The sequence below is a fragment of the Netta rufina genome (assembly GCF_964035555.1).
Source record: "Netta rufina genome assembly, chromosome: 24".
NCBI classification, from domain to species: domain Eukaryota; kingdom Metazoa; phylum Chordata; class Aves; order Anseriformes; family Anatidae; genus Netta; species Netta rufina.
In genome coordinates, this window is record NC_140148.1 from 6,340,870 (window position 1) to 6,359,198 (window position 18,329).

Genomic DNA, 18,329 nt, shown 5'->3' on the forward strand with positions numbered 1-18,329 from the left:
CCTGTAGTGCTATTCCCTCCACATTTTCCAGAGGATGTGATTTCTCCCTGTGCTCTCTGGCACAAGGGTCTGACCTGGTAAAGTTCCCTAATTATTATCCACAGGAGCATGGTAAGGTCAAAGATGGCTGTCACGTGTGTAAGGTTAGAACTGGGGAAGTGTTATAAATGAGGTCTCAACTCAATCTGAATTTTGTAATATTTATAAAACAAATATTTCTAAAAGTATAAAAGGCAAGTAAACAGCGCTGGGTGTGCGGGGAGTCTACGCTCCACCAACACGCACACACAAACATCAAACATTCTAAATATACAGAACATTGCTTTACATTCTAAGCACAAGTATGCCTATACATACGTATAATCAGGAAAGGTAACAAACAATCCTTTAAGTTCCATGACTTAACAGTCTCCATTTTCCATTCCTTTTCTTGATTACTAACAAGTCTCCATTTTTCATTCCTTTTGAACAATATGTCTCGCTTTAAGTTGTCAAGCAACTTGGTCTTTGGGCCTTATGTATCCCGTTCTTCCCAGATTGAAGAAAAGCATATCCATCTCCTTTTCAAGGCCAATAGGCCTGGGTCAAAAGGCACGTGCAGGTCAGCAGGAGGTGTAACAGCAAAAGCCTTTGATGGCTGTAGCAACAGAGGGGCAATGGCGTAGCAGTCAGATCAGTAAAGGAGCCTGCAGCTCCCTCACTATCTGGCAAACCACACATTTGTGATTGTGGCTCCACATGGCTCTTTAAGGCCTCAGAGATTGCTCGCCAGGTGCCAAGCAATCCCACTGCAACCTTGTCGTTTTTAATTGCAGAGTCCCACACCTTGACCTCAGTTTGGTCCCATATTTCAGGCTCATAATCTGTCCGATTGTTATTAAGGAGAATAAGCCGTAAGGTTACCAGGACAGTCTTTGTTCCTAAGGACGCATGATTCCCCATAATGCGCAACTGCTTACCGGTGAGAGGCAGTTGTGTGCAAAGGTCCGCTTCTCTCAGCTTGAGCTTCTCTCCAGCTCCAGTGCACCTATTTCCAGTGACTTTCTGTACAAGCTTCTCTGAGCGGTTTGCTGAGTCTGGCTGAACCTATCTTCATGAGGCAATCAATGTGCCTACTCCCGTCCTGGTCGCCGTTCTGCTAGCCTGTTCCTCTTCACTCCTTTTTCCTGCTCCATTATTGATCATAGCTTCATCACATCATGTTGCCTTCCTTTTCTTTTTTTTTTTTTTTTTCTTTTTTTTTTCTCTCTCTCTTTTTCTTAAGGGCAGGCTCCCCTCTTATACCCTTCTCTCCACAGCAGTTCTTTTCAAAACAACTTTTCATTGGTCAAACAACTTTGAATGTAACAACAACAGCAAACACCCAGAAATATCCATGCCTTAACAGCTGGAGAACAAGAGAACCATCTGGAGAACAAGAAACCGGAGGCTGCATGGAGTCTCCTGAATCACCCTTCTTTGTTCCCTCTAAACTCTTTTATATTCCTGATGGCCTCATCATTAAGAGTCTAATGTTATCTCAACCATGGGGCTTTCCAACCCCCATGGCCACATTCCCAAATCTCCCCCTTCTTTATTAATATCAACCATTTTCTCCACACGAATTACCACTCCATATATAACAGGAGGACAAAACAAAACTGCTCACTCCTCCTGATGAAGTTTTGTCAAGATTGCAGTGACATCAGCTGAGCCACCAAGTCCCACGGTGTGTCCCAGCCAGAATTACTGGGCTTACCTCTGCCTAGCAATAATAGGGCTGCTGTCACACCAAAGACCTGTCCTTCTGTATAACAGCTCAGAGCACCTCGAAGGTGGCTAACGTATTTGTTTAGCAGACAGTTCTGTCTCAATAGTCTGTGCCATGTTAGTGCTGAGTGACAGCTATTTCTGTGTGGGAGAAGAGCTGTGAGGAAGTAGGCCTTTAGGAGCTGCTAGGGGCACTTGGCACCAATCGCTTTGTCATCCAGGGACTCCTTTGTGCTCTCCTGCTCAGTCAGAGCTCAGGTACTGATGATTGGGACTTCGGAGCAACAGCTGAACCTCACAGGAGACTAGAAGGTAGTAAGAAGGATGAGGGGTGGGGCCAAGGATGCTTCTGGAGGACTCTTCCTATCATAGAAGTTACTATGGTTTGTCAAGCAGCTGAGTTTTCAGGGTCAGATCAGGATTTTGGATTAGCAGCCACAGCACAAACCTACCAGAGCCTTAATTCTCTCCTAGTAGGAAAACTGGCCTTCTCTTTGCACTGTTCCTCCAGCAGCTGTCTCCACCTCACTTTGCTGTGTATTGCTGTGGGAAATGAAGTGCCTTTGAAAGTGGAGATGAAGAGCTCAGGTTATTTTGTAGTCTCTGTGTCATGTAGAATGGTTGAGCTGCCTTAAAAACATAACCTGGGTAATAGCCCAAACTGTGATTTATGACAGCTTTGTCAGTATGAGGTTGGTTTGAATGACATTACACAGTGTTGAATGTGCTATCTGTACAGAATTTATTCAACTAAAATGTTGCAGCATCTGTAGGACTATGTATTTATCTCATAAAACACCCAGCAAAGAACCATCATAACTCACAAAACTCATGGTTTTTAGCAATGGAAGGAAAGGCTTTGCAACAGGAAAGGGACAAAGAATATGACTTAGAAACAATTGTAGAAATATGTCTCTTTAAAGGAGTTGACAGTAATATGGGTTTGATTATTTCTGAAGGAGCTTAACTGACCTTTATATCCAGATTCCATTAAAAATGGATAATTTTCCATTTAAAAACATATTCATCCCCACCCCCTCACCCCCTGCCCTCCCCACCCCCATCCAGTGAATAGGAAATGAAACTAGGTGACTTTGTATCCTTAAAAAATGTATTATCCAGATTATCTTTGGGGAGATTTAAAGAAAGAAACCAATCTCTGAGGCAGTGAAATTTCAAAGCCTACTAACTTTACTGGAATGCTTTAAAATAAAGAGCCAATTTAGCTCTTCTGATATAGCAGTGTTGTTTGGTCCTTGCTTCACTTCAGGTGCTTCTGAAAGGCACTGGAAGATAATAATCACGTTCCCTTCTAGACACGTATATCAGACTCTCTTCAGCAACATAATTTTAGATTACAAACATAAAAGTTGAGGAGGAATTTCATCTCTATTCTCTCACTTGAGCTGTTTGCAGTGAAGGTCTCCCTCAAGTGACGTCTTACCCATGATTATGTTTGCAGATTCTTCCCCAAACCTGTGTCTTTTGGGCCCTACTTTGGGCCAAAGAACTTTAAATGCCAACTGGTTGTAAACCAATATAGGAGGAAGGATTTATCCGCAGGGCCAAGTAAAGAAAACCATCTCTTTCTAATCTGGAATCCTTCGGGGTTACTAGTGTTGTATATGGAGTGGTAATTCGTGTTGAGAAAATGGTTGATATTAATATAGAAGCTCTGACTGAGCAGGAGAGCACAAAGGAGTCCCTGGATGACAAAGCGATTGGTGCCAAGTGCCCCTAGCAGCTCCTAAAGGCCTACTTCCTCACAGCTCTTCTCCCACACAGAAATAGCTGTCACTCAGCACTAACATGGCACAGACTATTGAGACAGAACTGTCTGCTAAACAAATACGTTAGCCACCTTCGAGGTGCTCTGAGCTGTTATACAGAAGGACAGGTCTTTGGTGTGACAGCAGCCCTATTATTGCTAGGCAGAGGTAAGCCCAGTAATTCTGGCTGGGACACACCGTGGGACTTGGTGGCTCAGCTGATGTCACTGCAATCTTGACAAAACTTCATCAGGAGGAGTGAGCAGTTTTGTTTTGTCCTCCTGTTATATATGGAGTGGTAATTCGTGTGGAGAAAATGGTTGATATTAATAAAGAAGGGGGAGATTTGGGAATGTGGCCATGGGGGTTGGAAAGCCCCATGGTTGAGATAACATTAGACTCTTAATGATGAGGCCATCAGGAATATAAAAGAGTTTAGAGGGAACAAAGAAGGGTGATTCAGGAGACTCCATGCAGCCTCCGGTTTCTTGTTCTCCAGATGGTTCTCTTGTTCTCCAGCTGTTAAGGCATGGATATTTCTGGGTGTTTGCTGTTGTTGTTACATTCAAAGTTGTTTGACCAATGAAAAGTTGTTTTGAAAAGAACTGCTGTGGAGAGAAGGGTATAAGAGGGGAGCCTGCCCTTAAGAAAAAGAGAGAGAGAAAAAAAAAAGAAAAAAAAAAAAAAAGAAAAGGAAGGCAACATGATGTGATGAAGCTATGATCAATAATGGAGCAGGAAAAAGGAGTGAAGAGGAACAGGCTAGCAGAACGGCGACCAGGACGGGAGTAGGCACATTGATTGCCTCATGAAGATAGGTTCAGCCAGACTCAGCAAACCGCTCAGAGAAGCTTGTACAGAAAGTCACTGGAAATAGGTGCACTGGAGCTGGAGAGAAGCTCAAGCTGAGAGAAGCGGACCTTTGCACACAACTGCCTCTCACCGGTAAGCAGTTGCGCATTATGGGGAATCATGCGTCCTTAGGAACAAAGACTGTCCTGGTAACCTTACGGCTTATTCTCCTTAATAACAATCGGACAGATTATGAGCCTGAAATATGGGACCAAACTGAGGTCAAGGTGTGGGACTCTGCAATTAAAAACGACAAGGTTGCAGTGGGATTGCTTGGCACCTGGCGAGCAATCTCTGAGGCCTTAAAGAGCCATGTGGAGCCACAATCACAAATGTGTGGTTTGCCAGATAGTGAGGGAGCTGCAGGCTCCTTTACTGATCTGACTGCTACGCCATTGCCCCTCTGTTGCTACAGCCATCAAAGGCTTTTGCTGTTACACCTCCTGCTGACCTGCACGTGCCTTTTGACCCAGGCCTATTGGCCTTGAAAAGGAGATGGATATGCTTTTCTTCAATCTGGGAAGAACGGGATACATAAGGCCCAAAGACCAAGTTGCTTGACAACTTAAAGCGAGACATATTGTTCAAAAGGAATGAAAAATGGAGACTTGTTAGTAATCAAGAAAAGGAATGGAAAATGGAGACTGTTAAGTCATGGAACTTAAAGGATTGTTTGTTACCTTTCCTGATTATACGTATGTATAGGCATACTTGTGCTTAGTATGTAAAGCAATGTTCTGTATATTTAGAATGTTTGATGTTTGTGTGTGCGTGTTGGTGGAGCGTAGACTCCCCGCACACCCAGCGCTGTTTACTTGTCTTTTATACTTTTTAGATGTATTTGTTTTCAGATTGAGTTGAGACATCATTTATTACACTCCTCACCTCCTTTGCTGGAGCTACAGAGATCCTCTTCTACCCTGGAGGAAGCATCCCTCAGGTGCCTCTCTAATCTTATCTTTTCAAGATAATATCCCTGCTGCTTGAGAGCATTCTTTTCCCGGAAGAATGGGAAATTTACTTACATGCTCCAGATCAGTCTCATTCCATGCCATTTCTTTTAACAGGGAGCACGGTCAATGGTAAGTGAAGGTAAACTCACTTGGTCTGCTCTGCCTTGGACAAAATGAGGACAGTCATCCACCTAAGGCTGGGTATCTACAATGTAAGTATCCGCACTGGAGCCAGCCCTGTGACAAGTGCCACATAGTCAGCAGAGCACTTGCAGCACTGAAGTCAGATAACACTGTGCACTGATCAGGGACTCAAGCCTTTAAAATTGCAAGGGTGGTTCTCCAGCTTCATAGCTTGACGATTTTGTTCCCACTTTTCCCCTACATTTTTTTTTTTTTTTTTTTTTTTTTTACTCTGAGCCATATATTTCATTCTACCTAGAGTGCAAAATTCCTGAAATTTCTTTACTGCAGTTTCACTATTAATTCTCCTGCTTGAGACAGTAGAAAGCTATTGCAGTCAGAAAGTGCTTCAAAATGATCTGGAATAAGAAAAAAGCTTCCTCCTACCCTCTTCTTTCCCAAGAGAGCACAAATACTGCAGGCATTTTTAAGGACGAGGGAGAGATCTCACCCTCCACACTGTCAATGCATAGTGGCTATGGAGGGAAGATCTTCTTGATTAGCAAATTACACCAGCTCCTAGGCCCTACAGCTCCAGTTGAGGTGGTACAAGCTGGGCCAGCACCCCACAGTTCCCTAAAGCCATACTGGGACACTGCTGACCTTCTACCACTCCGCTGAGTTACACCAGCTGCCACTTGGCATGGCATTTGCTGGGACAAGGAACAGGAAGAAAGAAAGCAATTTTGCTCTGCTTCCTGAATTGATCCAATTACAGCCTGATCTGGATGCCTTTATTCTGTGTTAAATACACCCTGAGGCACTGCTCAGAAGCAGTAATGCCTTCCACAGGACACATACCACCTGAATGGTAAAAGAGCTGAGATGGTTTCTAATCAGTGACCATTGCACTGCCTTGATTACCTATGGATAAGCCCCACTCAGCTCAGTCCCTGGCCGTCAAACTGAAAGAAAAGGCAGAGATGACCTTTAAAAGCTGAACCAAGATTACAGTAATTGAGCAATAATATGAAGCAGCAAATATGTCAAAATGATCCCTTTGACTTCAGTGAGAGGAGCAGCTAATGCATTCATGAGTGTACTCATTTCCACTTGGCATCAAGATTTTAACCACATCTGCTCAACATGTTAGGCTGCTAAGTGGATCACTTCTTCATATAAGGGACTAACATCATCTGTGAAAAAGAGTGTGATTGAGGCAACCAGATGTCTGTAGTTCTGTGATTAGAACTGCATAAATAACTGAAGTTTCAGTTCACTGACCAAAACTCCCCAAATGGGAAATAAATATTCATATTTTTTTCCTTTCCTTTTTTTTTTTTTTTTTTTTTGTAGGATGATAAGATCTTCCACAAACTTTTTTTTTTTTTTTTTTTTGAGTCAAATAAAATGTTCTGCATTGTCTTCTACAAATTACTTCACCTGGCTTTCAAACTGTAGTTTCATTGTTTGCTTTTTGTCTTCTCATGTATGAATGAGAGCACCTTAGACCCACCCACTCCAAATGCTGTTTGAAAAGGAAGAACTGAAAAGCTTCTGCTTTTAAGTTTGTTTTTCACTGAGATAGTCTTAATGAATTTAGCATAAACATACAAATATATTTAATCACTCCAACTCCTGAACTGTTAACATATAAAACACTTTAGCCAAGTATTTAGCTTTGTTTTCTGCCTTCATTTTTATCTGATTTCTGCTAAATTTCCAAATTATTTATATTTCTAGATGAAGGATTTCACCTCAGGTCATGTTGCCATGCTGAACATCCGGAAGGACTGATACAAACCAGATGAACATCAGGTTCCCATCGCATGGGGTTTGGAATCCAGACCTCTTTCCTTCATCTCTGCCTGTCCTACTGCATAATCCCACTGAAACAGACCCTTATAAGAATCTCTTTCTAGAGTCTCTTTCATGCAGAGACACAATGGCATTTGTGAAATACACAATAAGCACTGGCAGTAACAGCTTCAGGCCCTGTCTCACTGAGGAGCATTCAGGGTTGAAAATATTTATGACCATGTATGTACAAATACATAACCTAATCCCATCATATACCTTTAGTTTCCAGTAAATGTATCTCTTAGGTTCTTAGCAGGTAGACAGTGTAACTGGAAGTGTTGCAAAGTTTCCCGTTTTAGGACTGAATTGATATTGTTCCAGTCAAGGACCACCGTGTTTTATTACCATGAAGGCTCCTGGTTCATTGGGTGACCTTAAACAAATCATTTAACTTCTTATGTCTTTGTGAACCCAGCTGGAAAACTTTGTGCAAAACCATCCAGCAGGCAACTTATAGCAAACCACATGCCGTGTCTGTATTTGAGCTTTCCTCAGGGAAATAAAGTGCAAATGAAAATTGCAAACCATCATCAACCCATAATAAATGTTTAAACCACATGCTGGAGCCAAGAGAAAAAGACTGAAATTTAAACATGAAGCAAGCCAGACTATCAGTTATGTTTTTAAATGTTTTTTGTTTGTTTGTTTCTTTTAATTTAGTCCTACTTAACTCTTCTTAAATCTCAGTTTCTGCAAGCATGCTACTTATTTCCTCTAACATGACCACACCGGTTGCATGAATTAACTGATGAGCTGACAGCAACCTGCACTGTGTTCCCCATATTAATGATTTTACTTGGATCTGTCACCTTGAGACTTAGCCAAAACAACCCGGTCCTTGATTTTTGGAGACAGCAGAGAAGTGCACACACCTCTGCACTTGCTGACCTGCATCCAGTCCTGGTGCTGCTGCACGGACCCAGCAGGCTGGGTATATTAACTTTGTTTGGCTTGATGTTTTAGTGGCTCCATGAATTATGTCAGCCTGGAATATACAACGTAGATGTGAACATAAAAGAGGGCAGTTGTTCCCCAAGCACTACTACTTTGAAGAAATGTAAGGATATCCCATCCTGTCTGACCACATTCAATCTTTAGCATTTAATTATATGGCAGAATTCAAGACAACAGTAGAGTAGGCAGTTGAATTGATTCCACAGGGTGAGATGGGACCAAAGAACCACATAAGGATGGGTAAGAACAATTTGATAGTAGTGAAATGCCACAGAGCTGGAAGTTAGCCCAGCACTTGGCATTCCCCATCAACTGCTTCAGTGGGCATTTGATGCATGTGATAGTTGCACACTGGTGTCTGACCCTGAGGATTCATAGCCATGCTACAGTTCTTTGAAAGTTTGTGAGGAAAAAGATAGAAAGAGATGGAGAGGAAGAAAAATAGGCCTTTGTGATCAGAGATGAAGTTAAACACCAGAAACAGTTTGAAAATAAATGTTAAAGGATGTCAAGCTGGGGAAAGTGCTCTTAAGGTAATGAAAAAAATTGAGCACAAAATGAAAACTAATAATGAGGTATTTTCCCCAGAACCCACTCCGAAGAGCTGGGGAAGTGGACCTGTACTCCATGTTCCAGAGGCAAGCCCAGAATCAGATTTCGGGTTCAGGGCAGATCAAAGGGTAAAAGAGAGGAATTCATCAGGAAGCTGAGCTCCCAGGGAGGCAGATTATCTACTGAAGAGGCAATGGAAGAGCAATAAGAGAACAAAAGGTGAGGCAACTTGCAAAAAAAAATCAGGCAGAAAATGATGAATAAGAAAACATTAGCAAAATACATGCCATTCTCATTAGTTGCCAGGCAGGAGGGAAAACAGTAACCTAGGAATCACTTTTAATTCAGCAAAAGATATCAAACTGTGCTAAAAAAGGTATCATATTTCTTTCATTTTTTACAGCAAACCCAGAAGCTTTGTGCAAAATGTAAAAAAGAAAACCTAACATGAAGCAAACAGCTAATGGACTGCAAGTGCTGCGCCTTATTCAAACAAAAATCCTTTCAGATATGAGAGGCTTACTTCAAATGTACCTGAGGTCCTTCCCACTCATGGGATTCAGTGGATTTGAACTCATAATTTGGAGCTGGGCTCATCTCAGACGTGAGATCCTAGGGAAACATGTCACGCAGCCATCATGAGTGCAGTAGCATGCGTGAACGCTAACCTGGCAGGTCTTGTTGAAGAGTGCAGAGTGAATCCTTTTTCTTTCTTTCTTTCTTTCTTTCTTTCTTTCTTTCTTTCTTTCTTTCTTTCTTTCTTTCTTTCTTTCTTTCTTTCTTTCTTTCTTTCTTTCTTTCTTTCTTTCTTTCTTTCTTTTTCTTTCTTTCTTTCTTTCTTTCTTTCTTTAATTGAAAACTGGATTTTTGGTGATGTGTGTAAAATGCCTCCTCCCTATAAAGAAAAATTTTATCCATAATTATACGATGGCAAACAGACGTTTATTTTTTTCTTACTGAGGAATATTAATGACAATCATTGTGTGATAGTTTGAACAGAACATTTGGGAATTCTTATGAAACATTTTGGAAGATTCAAGGATATGTCACTCTTTTCCACAGACAGTCCATCAGTTCCTGCTCTGTTCTGCAGTACATATTCCCAAAATAAGCACTGCTGAGATGCAGGCAGTGGGAAGATTATTGTCTTCACTGGCAAGCTGATAAATGAAGAGGCGAGGTTGTGAAACTGCATGGATAAAACAGTATTTACGGCAGCATGCAGACAATGGTGAAACATTTCCTGCAAAGCAGCAACATGACATAAAACAGGACACTAGAACATGAATTAAACAAGTAATACACTGTAAAGAAACTGGGTTTCCCCTTTCTCTGGAGCATTCAAAGAACAGGAAATCAAGTTCACAGCCCCTACCAGCAGCAGAAAATCTGACTACACATGGATCAGATGTAAATACTGATTTGTAGAAAGACAGTCCTCACCAGAAACTTTCCTGTGTTACTTGGGCTATAAGCTATCTCCATGCTTCTCCCAGGATCTAGGCATGCTATCACCTCCCTCCTCACAACTAACTGTTGCTCTACTGCATATATATCACTTACTTTTTCTTTTAGAGATGAATAAACTGATACATGTCTAATTAAACTGAGCAATCTTCCTCGACTTTTATTTAGCTTTCAAGTCTGATACTTCTATTTCAGAGCTGAAGAATGGTAAGTGTTCCTGAAAACTTCTCTGCTTTTTCCAACTATACTCGATCTAATAAAAGATAATACTTCCACCTAAAAGCTGGTCTCTCACCAGAAGATCAGACCCTTCATAAAAAGCATTGTATTATTTAGCTAGTATGCTTGTACGTATTAAATTCCATGCAGCAATGGGACAGCTCTTGTGTGGCCACTGAAGACATAAATGGGGAGGAGAGGGGCAACATTTCATGCTCTGGGCTCTAAGGAGTTAACAGGCATTGTTTCCCCAGGGGATTTTATCAAAGCCATCAGATCTCAGGGAGAACCTGACATCAACGACTGGCTCTGGTTAGATGACACTAATCTATTCTTGGCCATGCACGTACTCAGAAGCACCTGAATTCTGCTGTCCAGTGATGCCTCAGCTGTGTTTGTCTCAGGAAATCCTGCAGACAAGAACTAGTCAGAGCTGCCTGGGTTTCTGACCATGTCCAGGGTGAAACAGTCTCACAACTGCTCTGAGCAAAGCTGATGGGGATAGTCAGGTGACTAATTTAGAGGCTCCTGTGCATCACTTCACATCCCTCTCTGCCATACAGTGCCTGAGAAGGGTTGTTTGTAAGCACATTGGAGACCACGGAGTGGCAGGTACTACTCACATACCTGGCACTAACTGAACTGCAGCCAAAGGGGTGCAGATCTAAAATGCAGAATAGGCTGCAGAAACAGTGATGGAGAAGATGGAGTCAGGAAAGTCTTGGGAAAAAGCTCTCAGCAAAGGCAGGCAGAGGACTTCTAACTGGCCATTGTTCATGGGGCCTTTCTTTCTCACTGTGGCGAAATGTTCTTATCCCAGTCTTGGTGCTGTGCAAGTGTATAGAAGAGCATAAACAGGCTGGAAAGACCTGATTTAGGAAGCTCATGCCCCTGTTCTCTGCCTCATGGCACACTTAAAGCCCTCAGAACACTGCACCCCTGAGGAACCAGCATCACTCCAGCTCCACAGACAAGGAGACCCCAGAAGGACACAGCTCTGCTTGCCTCATCGGGACTTGTTATGACTGCCACATGGCAAACTAACCCCTGCTCCCCACACACACAGCTGCATCCACCCTTTGACACCCTGTCTTAATTACTATGATGGATTCCATGCCTGGGCAATGCAACAGTGGAATCCATTTTGTAAATTAGCTCGATTAATGGGCTGCTGATCAGGGCTCCATCCTACTGGGCTGTTGGCAATTTTTTTTTTTTCCTGCTGCTTCCTCTGTATGGATGGCAACACAGACAGTCCTCACATCAACTGCTGCAAGATCACTCCATGTGCCTTGTTCTCCAGAGCTCTGAGTCCAACTCAGAGCAGTAGAATTCCTGCCTTTTCTCTGTTAGACTAACACACAGCGTAAGGGCTCTCCCAGTGAAGCTATTTCCCTTGCAATTATACTCCACAAAGTTTCTCCTGTTAGTCTTTCTGTCTCACTTCAATCAGCGACTCCTCCACCTCTCTGTACTCAGTGCATAACTGCTTGAATATAAGGGATGCCCTGTGAAACATAATGAGACTGTTATTCCCACGCACTCCATAGCAGGTCTATCAGCTTCATTCAAACTCTATTAGCCACTTAAAATTGCTCTCAGAAGATTTTCTGTAATGAATTCACCCACCTATTGAGAAAGATTTTGCAGAATTCAATTTCCTTTTGCATACCTTTCTGTGAATTCCTTCTCCCTGCCCATTTTGGCGCTGCCTCATACATTTCCACAGCACAGCGATAGGGAACCCTGCAACTAAACTCCTGGTAGGTGCATGGGCTAAAGGATTTGCAGCCCTTTCTAGGGCTCAGCTCACTAGTGAAGGATTCTCACTGACTCCACCGAGTCCCAGATCTCCGTGGCTGCCTGCTCAGTACCACCCCATGCACTCACAGCTTCCAGCACCCTCCAGCAGTGCTGTCAGCGGATGGAGACTCCTCCAGAAACCTGTCCAAGCACTGCAAGGACATTGGGATCTGGCAGGCATGGGAGAGGAGCTTGTTCTCCAGGGTTAATCATTCCTTGTCCTCTCTGCTGTGCCTCTTAACAAGGCTTAGTGAGGGGGCTGCTCCTCTGATTCAGCTCATCAGGAACTATGGTAGGGCTGCTGCTCTCTCCAGCTGGCTCCCCAGAGCAGACATCAGATAGGAATAACTAACAGCCATTTATCACAGCAAGTCACCTTCAAACCATTGAGCTGAAGAAAAGCCCTCCCCAACCAATACATTTGTCCTGAGCCTTCCAGGCTCTGCTGATTGTATTAATTTCCTTTAGAAATACAGTAATGTCACCTGACATCTTTTAGGGTAAACAGTGGGAAACAATTTGAAGTTTTGCTCCTAATGAGAAGCAAATTGCTGTCTCCAGCCTGTGTTCTGGACTAATGATACAATCACATCAGGCACGATTCAGAATTTGAGGGAGGAACAGGCAGCTATAGAAAGAGCCACCGAGAAGCCAAGCATGGTGAACTGTACCTCACTGCACCCATTACTGGGTGCAACTGGAGGCAGTGCATGTAAATCACAATGTCAGCTCCTTCTGACAAATGAAGAATGCAATTATCCCTTCACCAAAATTATACAATTTATTCAGCGTGGATTTAACTCCCTTTTTTCAATTTAAAACTAATTTATTTGAATTGATTTGATTACAGACAGAAAGATTAGGGCACAGATGTAGAGAAGCAGCTGCTCCAGGTGAATACTTCCACACAAGAAGGGGAATTTGGACCCCACACTGCCAGGTCCCCAAAGCCCAGCAGGGTCTTCCAGGCTTCCCAGGCAGCAAAACCTAACCCCGTTCTACTGGGCACTGGTTCTTGCCAACCCTCAGCTCCTGGTGCTGTTTTCAAGGCAAATGTGTAGCCGTGTCTCCTTTCCTAAGAGTGGGAAAGTCAGGCATACAGCAGAGGACTTGCCTACGGCAAGGATCAGTGATGGACTAGCAAAAGAAGCCGGTACCTGGAATTTAACTGTTGGAAATTGCTTTCTTGTTACTAATGTTTCTGATTAATTGCATGGTACCACGGAAGAAGGGGAGGGGGCTCATCCTAGATGCCTGCATCGGTTTATGTACTGAAGCATGAGACTTGATTGTCTCTAGCTCAGCTACCAATTCTAGTAATGAGAAAATCCAAGGGCTATATTTAACACACTGCCTCCAGTGAAATTTGTCACGGCTTCTTCCTTTTTGCTGCATTCCTTTTTTTCTTGACTCTCATGTTCAGTGTTACTCTTTAGATTAGGTCTCTCCATTTCCATGGTGCCTCTGCTCTCTGCCTGCCCTCTCCCTGCTCCAGATATACCCCAGCTCTATCTTTATTCTAAGGACTCACCTTCCCGGTCATATTGCCTGGGCCAAGCAATTGACCACGAATCACCACTATCACTCTGAAGTAAATGTACTCTGAAAAATGGTGTGCTTGGAGCAAGAGGATGCCTACAGAATTAAGAAAGAGAAGTTTGCTTAATGTGTTGCAAGGAAAATTCAGAATCCACCTGAATCTTGGGAGTATCCCAAGAAAATGTTTTACGAGCAATTTTACATTTTAATAGGGCCAAGGGGCAGAGATTGTTGAAAGAGTAGAAGCTGCTCTCTGTGAGGTCAGGTCCATGCTTCCTTACACAGAAGCATGGAAGAAGAAGAGCTCTCAGGAGAGAAAGGCATCTGAAGTCCATACAGTTCTTTACGAGCACAATTATTTTATGATTGCTTCCAAATGTTTCCTCATGTATCACCATTACCAGCAATGAAGCTTTGGGCAGACCCTTTGGGAAAACACCGCGTTCTATTCCTCTGATGCCACTTTGCTGTTAGGGTACTTTGCTATAAGACACATCCATGCCTGCTCCATACCAGAAAAGTAAGCAAACATCAAGGGCATGTGCTGCAGGAGGAGTATGCAGGTGAGGGTGGCAGGAAGGGAAGACCAGATGCACTGCCAGGCATTCACGTCTTCCCTCCTGAACCCACACTGGCCTAAGAACTGCTCTCTACCTGAAAAGAGCAGCACCAGGCAAAGGAGGTTTGATGGCAAATATAAACCCCTCCCAGACCAAGAAGCCCTACTCTTAGACACTGGAGGAACTACAGAAATGAAGAAGCACTCCCTTAAAATCACACCACTGTCTGTTCCAAGATGCAGGGATGCAGGGAGTGGTTCCTGTCCATCAGCTCATGGTCTCCTTCATTTTCATTACCCTACCTTATTTATTTTGCTTCAGCCACCATAGCCACTAAGTAAACCATTAAAGCAAGTGGAGCTGAACAACCAATTAAAATGGCTGCTCCAAGCCACAAGCAGCTTCCCAATTACTTGTTTGCTTATACACCTCACTCTCGATCCTCTGATATTGCTTTATAATGGATAATTTGGTGAAAACAACCTCCCAGACTTCAAATCCTTAAGAGCAAGTAAGCTGGAAAAGAGGAATTTCCCAGCAGCTGCTGTATCCACCACGACTGCTGTGAGACCTGTGCTGGTGGATTGGATCTGGGGACACTGTAAAGCTCAAGGACCTGGGGAGCTGGTGGAGGCCATTCCCTGACAGAAGTATTTGTTTTGCCTCTGTTTAATGAGTGTTAAAACCAGTATCCCTGCTTCATCTTCTGGGTGAACTGGGACCATTCACGTGGGACATCTGCCAGACTGTTCAGTTGCTGTACTGCCCGCTACAGGTACCATCTGCAGGACGATGGTGACATTTAGGCTGTCATAAGAAGATGGTTTCTGTATTTTGACATTTGGACCAACTCAATAATATTTACTTTTTGTCTTATTTTACTGGCAAGCTCAAAAACTTCTGTGCTAACCTCTCTGTGGTGGTTATTAGACAAAATTCCAGCAGTTGCAGCCCAATAAAACCTCAGAGCTGCCCAAAGCCATGTTTTTGGGGGACAGATGGCTTACAGGCCACTTCAGAGATCCCATGAAGATCCAGCAAAGGTGTGTGTATATCACTTCAGTGATGAGATAACACAAATTATGGCATCTCTTCAAAAATCACAACCCATAGCCAAGCCAGGACACCACACGGGGTCAAAGGGAACCCACCTGCCCACCAGCACCCACACAAGGGGCAAGGCATGCAGAGCTGTGTTTAGAGCAGGCCTGGGAATAGATCCATCTAGGGAGGGAAGGCAGAGAGAGAGAGAAAGAGCAGGGATATTTTAAGTTGCATGTTGTGACCATACAACCATGGCTTTATAGCCCCAGAAAGCCCAGGAAAGCCAAGGCACAGCTGCAGATTACTGACTGCCTGTAGCCCAGTATGATTGGTCATTCAGGGAATTAGAGGGAAAAGCTGTCTAAATCCGAAATACAATTTAAATTACTAGGAGTTTAAATGTTACCCTGTTGAGTGCTGAATGGTAGCAGAATGTGATTGTGCATTCTGGATACTATGATCAATTGGCCAGTACTTCAATTTTTAAATCATTTCTTCTGTTAAGTTAATTTAGTGCCAACACTTTTATGAACCAGTGGTTGGCTAGGAAGCTCTCCTCTGAGCAAAGCGGTGACTCCAAACTTAGCTCAGTGACACTCCACATGCAATGAAAGCTGCCTTTTTTGTTTGATTTTCTTTTGAGGCTTTAATCTGCTTGTTCAAATTAAAAAAAAAAAAAAAAAAAAAAAAAAAAAAAAAAAAGAACTAGTCCTATCTGAAGAGATTGCAGGACCACAGATTTAAGCTGCTTTTTCATAATATCTCAAGATTCTTCCACGGATTTGCAGTTGTAACAAGCTAGTTATTGCCAGGGACTTTGGCAGAAATGTCCACTTCAGGTTTCAGGAGCCTCTGTTATTCCATTAATGGCTTTCTTTTATAGGGCATTAACTAATTTGGAATATTGTACAAGGTAAAAAATAAAAATGAAAAAGAAGCAGCAGCTTCATTTCAACTTCTGCATCATAAACTGATTTGATCATTATTTCTGTTTAAAGTTATAGCCCAAGCACTTCAGAAATTACTCATGAAATACCATTTCTCACTTCATCTATTTCTAAATTCTCTCCAGATGTAAACCCATTGACTTCAAATCACTTTCACTAACAATGAATTTGGCCATGCAATGAACTGATGAAAATCAAAAACAAAAACAAAACGATAATGTCATTTCATTCTATTATTTGACCTTTGGGGATCATGTCTCTTGCATATAGCAGGCCTTTGGTGCTGCAAAACCCTGAACAGAGAAGTTTTCCCAAAATTAATTTCTGAAATTCCTTCCCACATCCCATAAGCAAACTACAGAAAATGGCATAGGACAAATTAGAGGGGTGAAAACATAACTAGACGCATACTTAAGATACAGTTTTCAATCGCTAACCATCCAGATGGAAAGCTGCACTGATTTAGTTGCCACAGGGGTCTGTGCTGGGCACTGTGTTGAGCATTTGTCATATAACCAGATGACAGAGCATTAAAGAGGCTTGTGAAACTGAAAATGGGATGAGAAACAAAAGGAGATGCCTCCTCCTCTAACATGTGGCACACCTCTGAAGCTTCTTGCCTAGACACAAATCACAAGAGGCTGAGGAGATGCTTGAGCAGCCAAGGTCTGGGAAAGCACCTGTGGAAAGCATCCCACGCATATTCTTCCTGTTCTCACACCTCCCCAGCATGTGGCTGCTTCAAGAGACAGGATCCTGGGCTGGAGTGACCCCAAGTCTGAACCAGTTGAGCATTTCTGAGATCTTAGGGGAGTGGAGGCACTCTAGAAAGATGTGTATGAAAAAATGGAGAAATTAACTTTAAGAAATCAGGATGGCATTCAGTAAGAAGTTGTCCTAGCTACTTTCTGCTTATTCTGGAATATCAACTGCATAAATACGTGTTAGATAAAACTTGTCAGGCAGCAGTTCTGCACATAAGAATCTGAACACTTTAGTGCGTCCCAAGGGGACCATAAATGAGCAATGCTATGCTGTTGTATGAAAGGCAAAATTGCTCCTTGGAGGCACCAACAAGAGAGCAATGCAAAGAGAAATCCATCTGTCCTTCTGCATCAGCACCAGAGTCTGAACTGGAGTCCCACCTAGGTGTGGTACTGGACTCTACCCCCATGAAAGCTGTGGACTGGCTGGAGAGGATCCAGAAGAGCACTGCATGAATTATCAGAACTCTACAAACCAGACTACAATAATAATGATAATGATGATATTGATGATGATGTTGATGATAATAATAATAATAAGAAGAAGAAGAAGAAGATGGCTTAACATAACAAAAAGAGAAGGGCAGAGGTAATAACTCTTGACAAATATACAGGGAGCTGCTGCAGAGAGGACAGGAACAAGCTGTACTATGTGGCCAGTGAACAGGACAAAAAGTTGCAGGTAGAAATATTAGTTTAAACATCTGGAAAGCATCAAATAATTTTATCAGTAAGCACTGGAATAGACTGCCTGGGGAGATAGTCTCGATCGTCAGAGGCATAAGCATAGAGCAGACAACCACATAATGATTCATCACAGTCAATCCTGCCTTAAGGTAGGAGAAAGAACTATACAACCTCTGAGGGTTCCTGCAAACCTTTGGCTGAATGCTGGCTAGTTTCCAAAGCCTCGTGCTGACCCTGTCTCCATGACACTCTCCATGCTCTATAACCTGCCACTTGCATGGGCAGGTATCTCCTAGCCTGGCATATTCAGGGGTCTCTGGAGAAAAAACTTGATTCAGTCAAGCCACAATTAGTTCAGGTAATAAAGGGTGGGTTAAGACACCCAAAGCAAAATATTTATGCTATGCAAAACATACGCAAATTAGGCAACAGCAACATATTGAGCACATTCACCTTTGAAAAAACTTCTAAAGTCACTAACAAGGCA

The 18,329-nt window shown here is 42.8% G+C and overlaps 1 protein-coding gene across 1 annotated transcript in view; it reads right to left on the reverse strand.

Moving 5' to 3' along the window:
• The window catches only part of ASIC2 (acid sensing ion channel subunit 2), a gene marked incomplete at its 3' end in the record, with an annotated part of 572,604 nt that overhangs the window by 250,643 nt on the left and 303,632 nt on the right, over window positions 1-18,329 (reverse strand). The window lies entirely within an intron of this gene.